Raw genomic sequence first — 16,074 nt, forward strand, 5'->3', positions numbered from 1 at the left:
AGGAGATTGATGTTGTTTGTGTGACTGAGTAGCATAATAAAAAAAAAATTAAAAATAAATGTGCGCTGCCGAAGCAACGCGTGTATTACATTGTTTAGTTTTTATGTTAGTTTTTCTACACGTGTTGACTCATCTGGTTGTTGACTACATTTAATTCTAAGGGATAAAATGACATATTTATCTAACTATGTGAAGTTAGATGTACAGGGGCTCTAGGGATGTAATTTATTGTGTGAGAACATGTGTGTACCTCTCTTCCTCTGAGGAGGTTGAGATCGTTCTGCCAACCCTGCCGGTGTTCCAGGGCGCAGCGATCTCCAGCGAGCGCTTCTCTCAGTTACCACCCGGAGACATAGCAGTGCTGAGAGGCTCGCTACCTGTACGAAGGTCTCTAGAGCAGCTAGTAAGGTTGTCCCCTGCCGGTTCGCCGCTTCAGGGCACCGAGCTAGTGGCTCTGGGCGCACCAGAGGCCAGTCTAGCGAGACTGGTTCCCTTAGGAGGTCACATGGCGGTGTGGGAGCCCCTGCCAAGTGTACTCCACGGGGTCCTGCCCGAGCAGGCTCTGGTCTAGTCTTCCTAGCAGACGACGTGGGTCTGAGGACCGTAGTTTTTAGGAGACTTCAGCTACGAGAGTCCTGATGCCGCGGCTCAGGACCTCGGAGGGCAGGCCCCTCTGGGGAAGAGTGGTGTACACCGCATTACATGGTGCACGTCTCTCCTCAGTGCCCTCAGGAGATCCATCTGCCAATCCTGCCGGTGTTCCAGGGCGCAGCGGTCTCCAGCGAGTGCTTCTCTCAGTAACCACCCGGAAACGTGGCGGTGCTAAGAGGCTCGCGACCTCCTGGGAGGTTTCCAGAGCAGCTAGTTCGGCCATCCCCTAATTGCTCTGATGCCACCAGAGATCAGTCTTGAGAGGCTGATTCCCTTAGTAGACTATTTGACAGCGTGAAAACTACTGCCAAATGTGTCTCAGTGGGTCTTGCACACTGTAGTGAGAGGCCACAGAATCCAGTTCTGGTGGGCACCAAGCAGGCTCTGGTAATGTAACAGAAGTAGACTCTCTCTGAGGATGGAGGCCATCGAGGTGGTCCCTCCTTGGGTTGCAGAGTCCAGGTCCTACAGCCGGTACTTCACTGTTCCGAGGAAGGATGAGGTGTTGCGTCCTTTTTTAGATCTGTGCTTTTTGAACTGCACAGTCAGGGGACTGAAGTTCAGCACGCCTGCACAGGCCAAGTCCGAGGACTGGTGTGTCACAATCTATCAAAAAGATGCACTTGACTCCACCACATTGACGATTGGTTGATATCAGCTCAATCTGAGCAGATGACGGTTCGGCACCAAGGTGTCGTTCTCACTCACATGAAAGAGCTGGGGTTAAGACTTAACGCCAAGAAAAGTGTGCTTTCTCCAGTACAGAGAACCACTTATCAGGGCATGGTGTGGGATTTGACCATGATGCAGGCACATATGTCACCTGCTCGGATCAAGTCGATCATCACTGCAGTCGCGAGAGTGAGAGAAGGCCAGTCACTCACTGTCAAGCAGTCACGGAGATCGCTGGGTCTGATGGCAGCTGCGTCCAACGTGAATAATATTGGTCTGCTGTACATGAGACCCCTACAGTGGTTTCTCAGAACCAAGGTGTTCTCCCTGAAGGGAAGCCCACTTTGCATGCTTAGGTCACGTGGTGCTGCCTACATGCCTTGGATATGTGGAGGAAGCCTTGGTTCTTGTCTCAGGGCCTGGTCCTCGGAGCTCCTTGTCGCTGTGTGATGCTAGCGACAGGCGCGCCCCTACCGGCTGGGGTGCTGTCATGAGTGGCCACCCTGCCCGCGGTATGTGGAGTGGTGGTCATCTGACATGGCACATCAACTGCCTGGAGATGCTGGCCGTGCTTCGTGCACTTCGTTATTTTCTCCCAGACCTAAGAGGTCACCATGTGTTGGTGCGCACCGACAACACAGCGGTGGTCTCTTACATCAACCACCAAGGAGGTCTGCACTCACGCCGTTTATACAACTAGCATACGAATTCCTCTCACCCGCATGGATCTTAGAGGCTGTAGGTGTGGTCTCTGAGGAGGCACAACTCTTAGCTTCCGGTCTCTCAACCGAGGTTGTTAAGACTGTTCTCCAATCCAGAGCAATGAGGAAACTGTATGCCTTGAAGTGGAAGCTTTTCACTTCTTGGTGCGGAGACTGCCAGCTCGACCCAGTTAACTGCCCGGTTGGTACAGAGCTGGAGTTCCTGTAGGCTCTCCGCAAGGTTGACCCACTCCACCCTGAAGGTCTACGTGGCTGCCATGGTGGACTTCTGCGCCCCTCACAGTGGCCAGTCAGTCGGCAGAAACCCTCTGATTACATGTTTCCTCCATGTGCGCTGAGGCTTAGGTGTCCGGCCAGAAGAAGCTTATGCTAAGCGGTGGTCAGGATGCTATCCTAAACCTCGAGTCCTCTGATCTCCCCTCTCCTGGGGGTCAAGACTCACTCCTATTGAAGTTTGGCCATTGGACGGGTTGTCCCCGATTTCTGACAGGCTCCTTCTCTTTCTCTTACTTTAGCTGTGCTCTTCCACACTAGGCAGAGATTTGAAAGTCTGGCGGCATGAGCATTCTCATTCCCCATTCATTCTTGACGCAGCTCGAGTTCCTGAAGAGGAACGTCTAATGTTACATATGTAACCCTGGTTCCTCGACGGAACGAGACGCTGCGTCGCAGTGCCACACTTCCGGCATTTCTGGCCGGCACTTGCTTCATCCTTTGAGGCTGATTACTGGCTTTGCCGCTCATGCTTTATGCTTCCTGGTCTCTGACGTCACCCACCAATGACATCTTGCCCTTCCATTGGACTGATTATACACGTTATTCAGAGACGTCATGCTGGACGCGTTCCCCATTCGTTCTTGATGCAGCATCTCATTCCCTCGAGGAACCAGGGTTACATACGTAACCTTAGACGGTATCATGAATTAAAAGTGATCAAGATGTTTTCAGCATCTATTTGTGTAGGTCACGTACATTTCAACTTTACTATATCATATGACTATATTAGTCAGGTTAATTTATAATAACTAATATTCATTTGTTAGTTTGTTTAACTTGAAATGCTAAAATTGATTCGTTTATGGAATTTAATATTAACCTATATGCTATAAAAGTGTTTCTATATGATCCTTAGTGCATTAACAAGTGGTAACTTATTGTATCAAGATGCTCTTTCACTTAATTAATATATGAATAACTTATTGTTTTCAATATTTATTGGAAGGTCACATTATACTTAACATTGAGGAACCATTTCTGTGCATGAGCTGGGAACTGTGGACAATGAGCGGGATATATGAAGGACTTTGGCTAGTTTAGTACTGCCTAGTTCTACTTGTAATGATGTGTTAGTCAACAATCTGCTGTCAAAACGATGACCTTCAGTGTGTTTATGAGTCCAATGAGCCTGTTGTTCTTCAAAAAGAAAGTTAAGACCGAAACTCTAACTTGACTATGGTGCTTAAATATGTTATATGAATGATATTATAATATCCTTTATTTAATTGGTGGCGTAGTATCTAAGCAGTCTGGAGCTATTTGTGGTTGGGTACAATGCTGAAAATGTCAGCTGTCTTCTATTTGAGTATGCTTTATAAACCCCACTGCAATTCTCTAGTACTTAATGACCCATCAATACAAAACTTTAACTTAAGCTGGCAGGGAAATATAAGTGCTTCAGCTGGCTTATTTTTCACTATTTTGTTGAACCCAAAACTTTATGGCAAAATAAATAAATTTTGCTCAAATGTTGATTGTTCATGTTTGGATAACTTCTATTGGCAAGTAAAATGACACTATGAAGTATTGGTGGCAGTGCTGGCAAGACTTTTTTATGAGAAAGCGAAACAACAGGGAATTCTGTGCCTTTCCTTTCTCCTTTCTTCCATCTCTTATGAACAGACAGGCATTGTTGTTCTCTGATCAGCACATTTTTTCCACTTTTATTAATAATAATAACAACACGAAATACATGTAACACCCTTGGTATTGGTGAGTGACAGCTGCGGCTGGTCCACCACTCCCCTGAGCCAAGCCCTGTCACATACACGCATGCCCAGCATGTCAGCGTCCATCTGGGATCCTACCCTTCAAACTTCTGTCACCCAGCTCCCTTCCGGCAGAAAGACCCAGGGACGAGAGTGTGAAGTCAGGCCTCACAGGGGCAAGAAGAAAGCCATCCAAAGCCAGCTGGTCTGGCTTTGAGGAAAACAAGGGAGACAGAAAGCAAGAGAGAGAGAGAGAACGTGAGAGAGGAAGGCAGACAAAAAGAGAGACAGAGAACGAGGGAAATAATTAGGGTAATACAAGGGAAATTAGGAAACTAAGAGAGGCACATCTGAGAAAAATACCTGAGGAAGGCATTAGCAGCAGGTTCTGTGAAAGTAATTGATCATCACAAGAAACAGGTGAGATACACAGTCATTCACATATGGAGAGGGGCAATGGGGTAGATGCATTGTATACACAATATTAGCACATGACCTGACTGCTTGTAATTGGTAAGTATGGAATAATGCAAGCAGATTATAATGTATATGTATATATATATATATATATATATATATATATATATATATATATATATATATATATATATATATATATATATATATATATATATATATTTGTCCATCTTTTAACTTTCTATATTTTCAGTTTTCTTCATAATAATTGTGGGATCCAGAGTCTGTGCCTAGCCCTGATGGAACTATTTTTATGTACAGCTCCAGCTTACAAGGCTTCAAATAGAATGTGAAAAAATGTGAAGTCACAGAATGCACATAATCAGGGATTTCATCAATATCCATAGCCTCTTTCCAGAAGTTACTTAATGCAGTATGAGTTTGCTGTGGATTCTACAGCTATATTTTCTGTTGTAATATTTCTATCGTTCTGTTGTATGTTTAATTGATGTGGCACATGTACTTGTCTTAAGGAACCGATATCTTATATAACCAATATTATATAACCAATATGGAGCAGTCGTGAATAGAGAGTCGGACTTGTAACCTGAAGGTTGTGGGTTCGAGTCTCAAGTCTGGTAGGAATTGTTGGGGGTGGGTGAATAACCAGCCCCCTCTTCTACCTTCAATACAACGACTGAGGTGAGACCCTTGAGCAAGGCACCGAACTGCCAACTGCTCCGTGGGCACTGCACCATTGGCTGCTAACTGCTCCAGGTGTGTGTTCGTTCTTGTTCATTACTGTGTGTGTGTGTGTGTGTGTGTGTGTGTGCACTTGGATGGTTAAAATCAGAGCACACATTATGAGTATGGGTCTCCATACTTGGCCCCACATCACAAAAAAAGTAAAAGCAATTAGCATATAATGAAGTACTTTTACATTTCAGGCGTTGTTAGGAATGATCAGCAAGGAAAATATGTTATTTTATCTTAACATTCTAAAATTCTGCTAAAATTACAATAAATTATTCATGCTGCCAACTGTTTACCCAAAGTGCAAAAATGTTCTTAAGATGATCTTAAAGTGGCTAAGTTGCCACTTTTGATTGTTGTGTGAATCTATGATGATTGCTTATATTTATGTCTTACATATTTTGAAGCCAAAATATGAAGAAGACAATTTTGAAGAAGAAAACACTGGATAATGAGGTCAGTGTGTATTAGTAATCACCTGAATTTCTCTGCATTGTTACACAAGTTAATACTGCATATTAGAAAGTTATAAAAGCGATGACATGCTTGCTGTATTTTAGTAATAAGATATGGCTTATGTAGTGTTTCAAATGAAAAAAAAAACTGAATTTTAAAAAATTTAAATAATTTATGGAGGCCTCTGATTCTGAAACTGATTCTGGTTTGTTTTATTTATTCGTCATTGTATAACTGTTTTGCATTGTTCTAACATGATAATTCATTTGATGTCCTGTATGTCAAATTTCACGTGGTAAAACGGTGGTAACACAAATTCTCTTTAGGTCCCAGCAAAAACAGCTCGTTCAGTACAGTACCACACCTCTTACACAGATCCTACAACTACACGTGACACTGCCACATGCAACGTAAAACGCAGCCAACCTCTTTTCTCTGATTCGTCACTGACAAGCCGCTGAGGGATTCGATTGGATGACAAACATGTCACTTCAAAAGCACTGACCCTATTGTTACTGTTGTCTTATAGAACTTACGTCAATCGTATCTAAGGTAGTGCCAGCCTAACGACCATAATAAATATTAAAATTGCTCTGGATGTAACGGGCCTTTAGCAAGCAGCAACTAATCGTTGCTGTGGAGGATTCTACTCAACAGTGCCGTCCTTGTTAAGTTTTTGGGGAACGGTGCTTTAACTGTCACTTCCTTGATTCGATGACATGCACATAGCCTATACTTGGCTATTCTGGTTGTTTCCTCGCTTTCTAAAACTGTTAAACAGTGATGTCATGTTGTGGCGGTTGGGGAGCCGTTTCCTCTCTTTCTCGCCTCATGTCGCGCGCTCACTTGCTTTGCCGCCTTTTAACATTGACTAAACACAGTGTCGGACTCCTTTCGTGTTGTTTTCATCATGTTTAACTCGCTATTCTTGAGTTTTTCATATTTGTTTTTAAACTTTAGATGAGACACGAGTAGAGTAGGAGGTGGAGGACGAGGAGGCGGCATTTTTTTATGGCAAGCCAAAGTAACAATTATTCCTCATAAAACAATATAGTTTCAGAAAAAGCTTTATTGCCAAGTGTGCTTTCACACACTAGGAAATTATCTTGGTGACAGAAGTTCCCAGTGCACAGACAGGTTGACAAGTGACAAGAAACAGAAAACAAGATAAAAAATAAGTGAGTAAAAATAAATAGGCAAAAACAATACACAATATCAAGACAGCAAACAGTGTAGGATATTGTTACAATCTGTTTTAATTGTATTTGGCGAATTACTACAAAGTAATCCAATAGTGAGATGTTTATTACCCCCACTATCCTAAAACTTTTCCATTTAACTATATGGAGATCTGTGGTTTAGAAAATGACTGACTAGTAGCCTCTGTTTTCAAGTTCTTGGTGTTTAACTTCTCCAGTTTTATTTGTAACTAACTTCTTTACAGATCAGTTCTTCTTAGTTACTCCAGTATTTAAGCATACTAGTATTTCAGTTTTACTGTAAAAATTAAGACATTAGTACCTACTTATTAGACATTAATATGCATTCTGATAATTATAAAATTTCGTGTAAGATTCTAATTAGTATATGATGTAATCTGTTTGACTTAAATTACATTTTTAGGAACAGGTACTTGTAGCTTAGTTATTCTGATATTTTGACCTACTATAGTATTCCAGTTTTACAGTTGCCTTCTTACTATTAGTAACAAGTAAATACATTAGTACCCATATATTAGACACTAATATGCATTGTGATAATTCTGATTTCTGACATTGCTAATAAGATTTTTAATCTATAAAGTAGTCTGTTTGACTGGTCATTACATATATAAAAAAATGCAGTTGAGATATTAGTGAGTAGTTATATCTTAAAAATAGGTACCGAAAGCCTACTATCGAATAAATAAGTAGGCTATAGATTCCAGTAACCTGATAGGCCTAAAGTTATTAATTAGGCATTATTAGGCCTATCTGTGACAAAAGGATAGTTACTAGTAAAATTGAAAAAGAACCTAGTCCCTATTTCAAATCTTAAAAGAAAGAAAGAATAAAGAAAGCCATTAGACACTATTCGGTTTTAAAGAATGTAATGTGAAAGGGGCTTGCCGCAGGAGGTTGACTCCGTCCAGTATTCGTCATATTGGGGGAGGAGCTTATGTTGTGTCAAGAGCGACTGCTGCCTCTTCTGAGTTTGTCAGCTCAGCTCCCGAAAATAGAAGCCGTGTGTAAGTGTGACTGAAAATACATTTATGTCACAGTGTATCCACGGGAGTCACTGATACACAGTATCTATATACAGCGAGGGGGACCGCTAAGAAAAAAAGGTAAGTCTCAAAAATAGCAACAATGTTACCCAGCAGCGGAGTCAAGAGAGAGAGGAGGGAGTCGTGGAGTGAGACTGGATGAGCGCAAATTAAACGCGTTACAGTTCGTTTGGGGAGCTAAAGATGTTTCTAATATGTGTGTCTCAGTGGTCGGCAGTACGTCTGGATGTGTTTGGTACTAGTCGCGAGCTCCAGACTGAAGGACAGCAATGTTTTGTGCTCGTAATTCTCTATGAAGAAGAGCCTGTTTTTTGGGTTCAGTCCACTTTGACACTTGGCAAGTGTTGAGCTCTAGTCTCGCATCATTTTCCGGGCGGCGTTAAAATTTTTTGGAGGGGCGATTAAATACGACAGATGTTAGTCAAGAAAGCCAGCGGGTAGTGAGATATTTACTCTAATGTTCGAATTTGTGTCTATATACTTTGCAAACCGTTAAGCTTTCGCTTCTGAATATTCAGGTAGTGTCAAACTGCTGAGGTTCAGAACTTTAGAACAGAGCAAGATCAACTTCAGGACCCCTGTGACATAATGTTTTCTTACTTTTGTCTCTGAATGTGTTGACTGGTTGGTTGAATTTGCAAGACAGATATTTAATGCATTTGATATTGCTTTTTGGAAGAAACATTTGTTTAAAACACCCAAACTAGCAGAGACAGCTGGTTATATTAATGTATTGTACTTCAGACACTGTAATTTGGGATTAGTAAATATTGTACATTCTAAGACACATTAAAACAAGCACAGTCAACAGGGTTAAAATGTACTGTAGGATATTACTTCCGAAGCCATCTAAAGCATGTCCGACCACTTTATGAATATTAGGGAAAGTTATTGCTTTTCTATTATGCCTAACTTTAAGAATGATTTTGAAATTTGGAAGTGATTGCAGATAGTTTTCTCTCTGAAATCTAGATGGTGCTGGTCTCTTGCAGAGCTTTGGATAGTTGACACCAGTTTACAGCACGAAGTGTTACATTGATGAAGCATGGCAGGTTTATTGGAGTCTCTTATACTGTATGTTAGTGAATAAACTGTGTGTGCCATCAATTATCTTCTAATAGGATATTCATTTCACTTGTGATTAAATGTTATTCTTGAGGTCACATGGTCTTGTTACAAACTAGTAAGAGGTCTAACTATTGTGTGGTACTTGATTGTGACTCATCTGCAAGGTCATTACTGGAATAAAGTTATTAAATTAAATATAATTTAAATTTCATTCATGTTTAGTTTTGCCATTAACCAACAATAGGTTAATTCCCAGTTATTAGTAAAAAAAAACAAAAAAAAAAAAAAAACAATCTAGACTAATAGATTATACTGCAAAAAGAATTTGGTATCAACTTAATAAATGCTTGTTTTAAATATTAGCTTCATTGTTTACTTGATTTACTTACAGCCTAATCATCCACAGGCAGAAAGTGTAGTACTTGTGCTTGTAAGATTACACATGCCTCTGTTATTCGCCTGCAGGCCGCAATTTAGTTATCGGTAAAATGCCTTAGACTCTCCTTAAACGCAACATTACAAGATGATATGTCATTTGGACTTTCACAGAATGTTTTAAGTATGCCAGTTTTTAACAATTCAAATATTTATCAATATTTTATATTGATAAAGATATTCAATTGATAAAACCATTACTAAAGTAAGCCACAATGTCTCGACCTGTTGTCCGAATGTCAAAGGCTAAATGGGGCTGTTTTCATAGGGTTGCTCATTGCTTGTGCCTGGCAAGCATTGTATTTACGAGCCACACAAGGCAGGCAATCAGGTCACGGTACATCATCATGAAAATGACCTCAGGAAGAATGTTTGTCTGTGACACTGATTGTTCTGATTTTAAGAGGCTTACAACCTGTAGTCAGGGCCCAGCACACCATAGATTCATTGATTAGTTCAATATTTCAAGCTGCACAGAGAAATGGTGTAACAGAATATGAAGTGCAAAAAAATAAATAAAGTGAGCCCAGTGCATGAGTGTTCATTTTGTTCTTGCTCATTTTCTATTAAGTAAATAAGAATTAAGGTTAAATAATCAAAATCAAGCTTTACTGTACATCCATTTTAACTTCTTTGTACTAATTTTTAAATTAAGCACATGATACATTTGTAAAATAAAATTGTACATTAATTGTATGCTACCTAAATTATGCACTTTTATATACCTGCATGTAATTACATTTGTAATTATTTCTGCAATTTATTCTATAATTATAAAATCTATAATTACACTGTTGATTCTACCCCTGCTCTTTAACTCATTCATAAACCTAACCACACCGTGAATCCTGTCCCTATCCTTACACATATTGCACATATTGCACTTCATTAGCTGCACAAACATTTCAAGTTGAACCCAAGCTTTATATAATACCGTAAGAAAATATGAAGTATGTATTTGAGAAGTACAGGGATTTAATCAGCCTTGGTGTCAGAATTGGCGCTTTTTGATTATTTGATCTCTGTGCACTCTGACTGAAATATTACTTTATGAACCGTGCTTACAGCACACACTGAAGTTGTTTTGTTGCAAACCACATTAAAATATGTTTTAATTAAATTTGTTTTGCTGCCCTCGTTTTCATCTGAAGTACATTGTAAAGAATTATTATCCCAGTCAAGTGTATAATGCCATCACACTTTTTTCCATCTGGCTTTCTGTGCGACTTCATTATAGTTTAATAAGCCCAAACTAAACATGGGTGCAAAGTCAGCACTGAAAACATCACACCGAAACTCAATAGCTTTCTGTTTACACAATGAATTAGTCAGCGAAGGAATTCTTTTAATATTCTGAATGCTGTTCACCCAACATGGCCCTCTTCAAATCCGCTAAAGCGCAATATACATCACTCTTGAAATTGGTGTTCTGCTGTGCCCTGTTAATAAAGCATCTTTTGTTTATCATGTATTGTTTCTTTGTCACTAGTAGGGATGTACAATTAAATGAAAATTTTAATCGGAATTACAATTATGGATGCCACAATACGTAATCATTCAAAGCGGCAATTAATCGTTCGAAGTCCACTTATTTTTTTTTGCATGTTTAGGATGTGTTTTTTTTTCTTTCTACATGTTATCTTACAGGTTTTTCCATTGATTTAATTTTAGTTTCAGTATAACATTATAATACTATATTAATACTATATTAATAATTTAAAGAAGAAACCAATCTGATGTATAGTTGACATTTGAGGCTTAAAGTGTTTTCAGCTTTCATATAAAAATACGGCATGCAGTTGGACCAATGGTATAAACATCATTCAATTTAAATTGTGATAATTAACATTAACAATCGCAATTACAATTTCAAGGGAATAATCGACAATTATGATTTTTGTCTTAATCGTGCAGCCCTAATCACAAGATACTGACAACATAAGTGATATTTTCTTCAGATGATGCTGCAATTTATATGTCGTTGTTTGTTTTTTTCAACGTTAATTTAATTAAAATCACTCCTCTTTTCGACCTCCGTCACTGCTGATTCAGGTGAATAAAGTTAATGCAGTCAGTATCTATTAAGTTTTCCAGGTTAGACTCATCAGCCTTAATCGTCATTCTAACTGACATGTGACTTCTTGCATCTTCCAGCTTGAGATCTGAGTGCACTTTGGCTATAGAATTTTTCTCAGGCCTGCTTCTTAATATTTCTCCTGTAGGCTTGAAATAGACTGTAGTTAACGCAACAGATTTATAGCATATGCTATATGATGCACTTGTACCGCCCTGTCAGATTGCATAGTCTCGTGGGCATCTGTCCATGCCTGTGCCATTCTTGTGAAATAAAGTCAGCTGTGGTGAAGTCGAGCTCCAGAGGTGGTGATTGGTGTTGCTCAGGGTGGGGGTTAGAGCATCTCCCACTGTGCTGTTCATAGCACTCCAATCTCACAGCCTGCTCTCAGCTCCTTCCAGGAGAGAGTGAATAGAGAGAGTCTGGAGTGTGTGGGCGAGTCTGATCTGCAATTAACGCTGGTTGTCAGAAAGAGAAGGCTGGCGTTTACACCATGCTTCTGAATCACTGAGCGAAACACTTTTCCTCTCTTCCCTTCCCCCTCAAACAGGGCATTTTACCCGAGGAGGAGAAAGCACCAGGAAGCTCCAAGTAGAGAGAAGCACTGAAAGCAAAAGAAGAAAGAACGTGAATAAGACTTGAGCTGGATATTTGGGTCCAGGACTGAGAATTGTGCTGCTTCATTTGTTAGGGTAAGCCCAACTTTTCTTCTCTTCCTGTCAAACAATGCAGCATCTGTTTGAATTATACACTGGCTCACTTTTTTGTATTAAATTTAATGAAGTTAACATGATACAGTGCCATATGGTCAGTTGACGTCTAATGTTGAGTGCCTGCCGTACTCGATGTGATTTATATGGTGAAACTCTATTGAAAAAAGTTGTTTGGCTTGTTCCAAATAGGAGTTACACTGTCTATGCTGAAGCTGTAGTGTTTAATTTGACATTTAATTTCATGTTAGCTGAATTTAAAGTGAAACACCCTGTTCTTAAGGGTTTTATTTGAGTCAGCTGCAGCTGGCAAAGCGTGCATTGTTCAGTCTCAAAGTTGGCCACAAATGTTAGTTAACAATTGGAGGCAGGACCTTTTCAAAACAAGGGTACTGGTATGTAATTTTGTTAGTCTGTACCTTTTCTTTAAATTGTATTTCTTTATTCTTCATTCTCACTGCTGATGATGTGAAGCAATCTATTATTTACAGACCCAGATTCTGATCCAAAATCTGTACGTTTCATCTGCATCAGTTATCCGTAAATGAAACGGGCTTAAGGATCTTTGTTTGACGTTGGTTTGATGTCATCAATTTCTAATATAAAGCAAAACAAGTAACAACCAAACCACTCAATGATACATTTAATGACGCATTTGTGCAATCTTTACTGGAAACAGGCCGTTTTCAGGGGACGTCATTGACTCTGCATTTGACGTGTCATGCTCATTACTTGTGTGAATGCTCTTGGGCATGCCTATTCTTTTTCCCTGTGTGCGAAGACACTTTAGCAGTTCTGTTCTAAATATTTTTCAGATCAGCCCAATGGAATGTGCCATGCTTTTGCACCATGTCCATTAAGTCACGCTCAGTTTTCTTTTTGTGCAACGGCTCTCTTTCACACTTGCTCAGAGCAGCGTGATTCATTGTTTATTGGAACTCTATCATTGAGCTGGAGATTCCAGCATTCTCCCGTGAGACCTGGAGGCAGGATGCAGAATCTTGAGCCCAGCAGATAATGTTTGTACCATAGTTTGCTTGTGTGGGCAATGCAGACCTTTTTCCCTCCTCTGGGAACATCTTGAAGGATTTTTTTATGTACCATAAAAGGCATATAAATGAGCTGCTTTTATCACCATAAAGGGCAGAGTTATGAATATGCATCCACATGCATATATTCAGTTGAATTTAGTCTGCGCAGACTTCCCTCTCTATTATCTGTGGTTTTTGGATCGACTCTCTAACCCAACGGAATGTACGATGTCCCAGCGGGGTCACCCCATAAGTAGCAGCTCCAAAACCAGAAACCTCTGGCTGCCTCCTGTCCCACCACCACGCCACAGTGCCGCACTTTTGATTCTAAATAATTTACCAAAGGATATGAGGAACATGTTACTTAGGCAAACAAAAAACAAACAAACGCAATTTAAGATGTGTATCAAAATATTAGCTCCTCATTTACCTAGCATGCACACACAACTGCGTCTGTTACAAGCCATAAATAGGGTTCAACTGCTCTTGCCAAATAAAACCATCTATCAGGTTTTTAGGCTCCTCAGTTTTTAGCTTTATTAGGCAGCTTCTTAATATTTAGTGATGATGATTTCCAAACCAGTGGCCTGGGGGTTAGCATCCAAATTTGCATAGGCCTCCTCACCTAATGAAAATACAGCTCACTTTTTGACATGTGGATAAGATTTCAGAGTTAATATTGGTTGAATTATATTTAAAGTGCATAGCCAGTGTTGCAGAATGACTGGGGCAAAAAAAGCATGCACACAATTATAATTAAATAAGAGCATGTGAGAGGGACTTACAACTGAGAATTATCTGGCTAGACACACGTCAGCTGAATGAATTCATGTTTCTCTATTTGTCACTACCTAGAAAAGCCGCTGGGGTCTGGCTGGGTCATCAAAAACCAAATTTAGTCAAGAATGCTGGGATAAGTTGTCAGTATTGCCCAACCAAAACGTTTATGAACACAAACTTTCTACCATCTTTGTAGATTCAAATATGTGGTGAATGTGCACGAACTTTATTCAGTTGATCGATAATTTCCATTTAACTTCTGACATTCATTAAAGGCTATTAAACATTAATGATCCTCCGAAGTTTAATTGAGACTGTAGTCTCAGAGTGCTATAGACACACTGTATCAAATTTCTATTTAAACAATATCAAGATCATTTTTAATACTGTGAGCATTTCAAAGTTTCTAGGGAACATTGTATTGTTAGGTTCAGTTTGTGATTTTGCACTGGCACTGGCCAAGCATTTGACCAGTTAGATTTTTCCATGCATAAAGATGCAACTTTAGAAACCCATTTGTTTCTGACCATACATGTTTGATGTAACAGCATGTTTAATACCAAATGTCATCTGCTGTGAATGATCTACCTCTTTAGCACAGCACGATGGGAAAGCCACACCTGCATTGTCTAAAGAAACAGCTAGTGTTGACCTTTCGACTGCTCTGCCCTTGGCTGTGACCTCTGGTGGTAAGCCAGCTATACGGTCCACTCAGCACATGTGCTGCTGAGCAGTGCAGAGCCGCTTAAGGATTGACAGCCTCTTTCCTGTCTCCTTTGCCCTTCCCAAAGATGCGGCCATGCTTGACGACCTGGCTTCAGGTGTCTCTAGGCCATGCCTGGGTCCTCGGCATCACGGGTGTGAGGCTGGGGCCAGAGCAGCAGCCCAAATCTGCTAATCCTCTTTCCCTACTGATCCTCTTCCTCTCTGCCTCCTCACCCTGCCACCACGCTGCCCTCTCAGGGTTAAGAGGGCAGCTTAGGGAGGAGTCTCATGTTACTCAACACCAGGCCAAAACAAAACCTTCAAGTGCTGAACATTAATCCGGGTAGTCCATGGAGGGTAATTTACCATAGATTATCTCATTTTGCGGGTCAGCGATTAGCCTTGAACACAAGCTTCATTATGAACTCCTGTGAGTGCCAGTTTATCTTGAAGTGCCACTGTGATGAGGATTATGTCTTTTATCTGTTGTTGTACTTGTCATCAGAGTGCCTCTTTATCCTTCTGGGATCCAGCAAAACATTTTGTCCTCTGTTGGGGACATGTTATTTTTTTTATTTATGTATTTATTTTAGTGTTGTGTTGTAGTAGTAAAGACATGGATCATTTTACAGAATATTTATATTTCAATAAATGCCGTTCTTTTGAACTTTAAAAAATAAACAAAAATATATATATTTTTTTTAAATATTGAAGAATGCTGTAAAAAAGATTCATAGTGTTCACAAAAATATGGAAATTTTTATTGAGAACCAAATCAGCATATTAGAATGATTTCTGAAGGAACATGTGGCACTGAATAATGGAGTAATGGGCGCTAAAAATTTTTCAAAATGTAACATATTATTTTAAATTGCAGTAATATTTCACAATACTGTATTCATGATTAAATAATTGCAGCCTTGAGCATAAGAGACTTTCTTCATATATATAATATGTATGTATACACACACACACACACACAAATTTTTCTATTTCACAATTATTGGACATACTATAAATTTTTCACGATTAATGGTAAAAATCTTTTTCAATATGTTAAACTCTATGAATGTTTCCTCTAACAACTCTGAATTACTTTCTGAGTGTGAGACAAAGCACATGCGAAATAATAACTTTAAAAGCTTGTGAAAGTCCTCTCTCTCAGCCCTCCATTGGTCACGTGATGTCACTGAGGGTACAAGTAAGCAAGTGTGGCTTTGAGGTGGGCTTCTGTGAACGTGTGGTATGATGGCTCGGAGGAGTGACGCAGACTGCACCTGTGTTCCGCCGACCCCCCCCTGTCTCTCATTACCTCTGCTCTGTGGGCACTGATATGTGCTTCAAACTGC

At 40.0% G+C, this 16,074-nt stretch overlaps 1 protein-coding gene across 18 annotated transcripts in view; it reads left to right on the plus strand.

Annotated features, from left to right (window-relative positions):
• Positions 1-4,157: 4,157 nt before the first annotated feature.
• LOC127933906 (myocyte-specific enhancer factor 2A-like) overlaps positions 4,158-16,074 on the plus strand; it is an 86,246-nt gene continuing 74,329 nt past the window's right edge. For 6 of the 18 annotated variants that reach the window (XM_052531026.1, XM_052531030.1, XM_052531031.1 and 3 more), the window contains exons 1-2: positions 7,808-7,982; positions 12,050-12,191. The gene's annotated coding sequence lies outside the window, so the exon portion shown is untranslated. Of the gene's footprint in view, positions 4,451-7,805; positions 7,983-12,049; positions 12,192-16,074 lie in introns of those variants that run through there. The other 12 variants (XM_052531014.1, XM_052531020.1, XM_052531021.1 and 9 more) reach the window with 6 other exon arrangements.

This window comes from Carassius gibelio, chromosome A18, assembly GCF_023724105.1.
Source record: "Carassius gibelio isolate Cgi1373 ecotype wild population from Czech Republic chromosome A18, carGib1.2-hapl.c, whole genome shotgun sequence".
Taxonomy (NCBI): Eukaryota; Metazoa; Chordata; class Actinopteri; order Cypriniformes; family Cyprinidae; genus Carassius; species Carassius gibelio.